This window comes from Condylura cristata, unplaced genomic scaffold, assembly GCF_000260355.1.
Source record: "Condylura cristata isolate star-nosed mole 26May11 unplaced genomic scaffold, ConCri1.0 scaffold00006, whole genome shotgun sequence".
NCBI classification, from domain to species: Eukaryota; Metazoa; Chordata; class Mammalia; order Eulipotyphla; family Talpidae; genus Condylura; species Condylura cristata.
Window position 1 is genome coordinate 63,950,594 of NW_004567107.1, and position 3,573 is coordinate 63,954,166.

Sequence of the window (3,573 nt, forward strand, 5' to 3'; positions counted from 1 at the left end):
GTCTGCTGCACCATGTAGGTCACCTCCCTGGCCAGGGATCAAACTCTTGCCAAAGCAACTGCCGCCTAGCTTCATAGTGCTATGCTTTAACTTGTTGCGTCACCAGGGAGGGGGAGAGCCCCCACTTTTTTTAAGATCTATTTATTTATGAATGCAAGAACTGAGGTGTAAACCAGAGTTGTTGGGGTGAGGGTAAGAGGATTCACCAGAAATGGAGTGGGAAGCAGAACAGGCAAAGGTACTAAAATACACTGCTGAGGGGAGCAGGGGTGGAGACTGAAGAGTTCTGCTGTGCCATGTTCCTTAGCTCCCTGGCCTGCTATTGAACTTGTACTGCAGTAACTGGCAACAGTTTGATAGTGCTGTCTTTAACCCCTGCACCACGAGGGAGGCCCCTCAGCAGTTGGGTTTTTAGAGAAAAAGAGCCAAGAGGAGGCTGGCTGGCTGGGTAGATAGATTAATAGCAGATAGATAGACATATATACACTATATGAGCACATATCTGTATACATACACACACACAGATTTATTCCAAAGATTTGGTTTATGTGATTTATTTATTTTTTTTAAAAGATTTATTTATTTATTTATACATACAGAACTGGGGTACAGGCCAGAAGTGCAGGGGCGGTGAGAGGCTTCACCAGAGACAGAGCGGGGAACAGAACAGGCAGATAGATGAAGTACACTGCTGAGAGGAGCGGTGGGCCAGACAGGAGAGGTCTGCTGATGTATGGCCACCTTCCAGGCAGGGGATGGAACAGAACTCACTTCTTGTTGAAGCAGCTACCTTCACAGTGCTGTCACTTAACCTGTTGAGCCACCAGAAGGGCTGGTTTATGTGATTTTAAAGCCTGGCAATTTTGATGAAATGTTATTATTATTTCCCTGGGAATCACAGGAGGGATGGGGAAAGGCTGGCAATTTTGAAATTTGTAGGACAGGCTGGAAAAAAATCTCAGGCAAAAATTGATGTATTCTTGAAGCAGAATTTCTTTTCAAGGAAACATGTTTTACTCTTAAGATATTTCAACTGATTGTACAAATCACCTTGCCAAGGGTTATGCCTTTAACTGGAAATCAGTTTTAAGTAATGTAAACTTTTTTCCCAGCGAGGCAAGGGCAAGATGGCACCTTCTGTGTGGTCATGCTATGCTCTTATCTAATCCAGGCTCCCAAACACATCCTTAGAGGGATCAAACTTCTAAGGTCACTGCTGTTACATGACAATCCTAACTGGCTGAAAGTTGTACTGACATTAGGCACTTCTGCCTTTCTGTGGCCCCTAGTATCAAACAGCATAATGAAGATAAAAAAAAGTATAGAGTATAAAAGAAAAAAAGTTGCAGTAAGCTTTTGGGATATTAGTTCAGCTGCTTCATAGAGTAATTAAGCAGTTCTTCTGGTTTCACTAATCTTTTGAGCTGTTAATATGAGAGAAATTGTTATATGTGAACATATATCAGTGATTGTATTTTGCATCATTACCTGAAAAAAATACTACTGTATTCTTATATAAAAATATAAATTTTGTTTCAGTTTTATTGAGCTAATATTTGACTGGTAGCCTTGTGTGCATTTAAAATTGTTAACTGGTTGGGTCTCCCTGGTGGCAGGGAGGTTAAAGAGGCAGTGCTATCAAGCTATCACCAGCCACTGCAGCATGATTTTGATCCCTGGCAGAGGACCTGACTCACCTGGAGCAGCAGACCTCTCCTGTCGCACCCACTGTCCCTTCAGCAGTGTATTTCAGTGAACCTGCCTGTTTTGCTCCCCACTCTGTCTCTGATGAATACTCTCACCTCCTGCACCTCTGGCCTATACCCCAGTTCTTGTATTCATAAACACACAAATCTTTTTAAAATGTCACTTTTTTTTTAAAGTCTCAATGTAGAATTTATTAGACAAAGTGAAAATTCAAACCCTTGAGGAGGGATTGGTGGGAAAATGTTAGCAGTCAGCAGCTTGTTAAACATCCCCTCCCCACAGTGTTTAGTTTTTAAAGTGTTGAGCTTGACAGGTGTTTATTTACTAGAAAAAGGAGGTGCACATTCAATATGTCTACAAGGCAAAAACAAAGAATTTTTTTAAAAAAATTTATGTTAATTGTTGTACAGTATTTGTTTTCTCTCAGGTGTCATCCCTTGTGGTTTTCTCACCACTGTATCGCCTGTGAGCCATCATCATAGTCCTTTGTGCTCATCCCTCCCCTGTTTTGACCCCCCTTTATTTTTTCCTCCCCAGCTGGATGCCTCAAATCTATGGTCAGCTTACAAGTTGCCTTTCCCCCACTTTGTTCAGTTTCTCTATATTCCACATGTAAGCAAAACCATTCATATTTGTATCTTCTCTTTAACTTATGTCACTGTGCATGATCCCCTCCAGCTTCATTCATGTTGAAGCAAATTGCAAGTTTTTTTTTTATTTGATCACTAAGTAGTATTTCATTGTGTATATACCACATGTTTTGGATCCATTCATCTGTTTAGGGGTGTTTGGGTTTTCCACATCTTAGTTCAAGTATTTCTTAAATAATAACTGGAGGAAACACTTTTATTTTTTATTTTAAAATAATATAATAGTTTATTTTTACATCATATTGTACATTTTTTTTTCATCTCAATTGTAATCCCCATGGGTTTCCCATCACTGAGTCACCCATGTGCCATCACCATAGTCCCATGCACTTCCCTCCCCCCCTGTTTTTGATCCCATTCCCCACTCCACCCCCACAAAATGTCTCTGGTATGTAGCTGTTCATTATTCTTATTATTTTCTCACCTGGTCCATTATACTCCTGCTATGAGTGAAACCATCTGGTATTTTTCTTTTTCTTTTTCTTTCTGGCTTATCTCACTAAGCATGATGTTTTCCAGCTCCATCCAAGTTGCTGCAAAAGACATGTGTTTCTTTTTTCTCATTGCTGAGTAATATTCCATTGTGTATATGTACCACATCTTTTTAATCCAGTCATGTACTTTTGGGCATTTGGGCTGTTTCCATGTTTTTCCAATTGTAAATAAAGCAGCAATAAACATGGGGGTGCAGGTATCTTTTTCAATCAGTGTTTTTGTGTCTTTTGGGTAGACACCTAGGAGTAAATTGCTGGGTCATAGGGAAGCTCCATGTTAAGCAGTTTGAAGAACCTCCAAACAGTTTTCCATAGTGGTTGTACTAGTTTGCAGTCCCACCAGCAGGGCAGGAGAGTTCCTTTTTCTCCACATCCTCACCAACATTTGTTGTTGCTAGTTGTTTGAAGATGTGTCATTCTCACTGGGGTGAGGTGGTAGGAAACACTTTTAATGTTTATTTTTTTATCTGCATATGAAAACTGGGGTATAGGCCAGAGGTGTGGGGTAGAGGACAGGGAGAAGATTTACCAGAGACAGAGTGGGGATCAGAACAAGTGAATCCACTGAAATACGCTTCTGAGGAGAGCAGAGGGTGAGACAGGAGCACACTGCTGAGCCATCTCCCTGGCTGGGGATCAAACCCATGAAGTGGCTGCAATGGTCTGACCACCCTAAGACTTCAACCGCTGTGCTACCAGGGAGACCTGGTATCTTTTTTTTT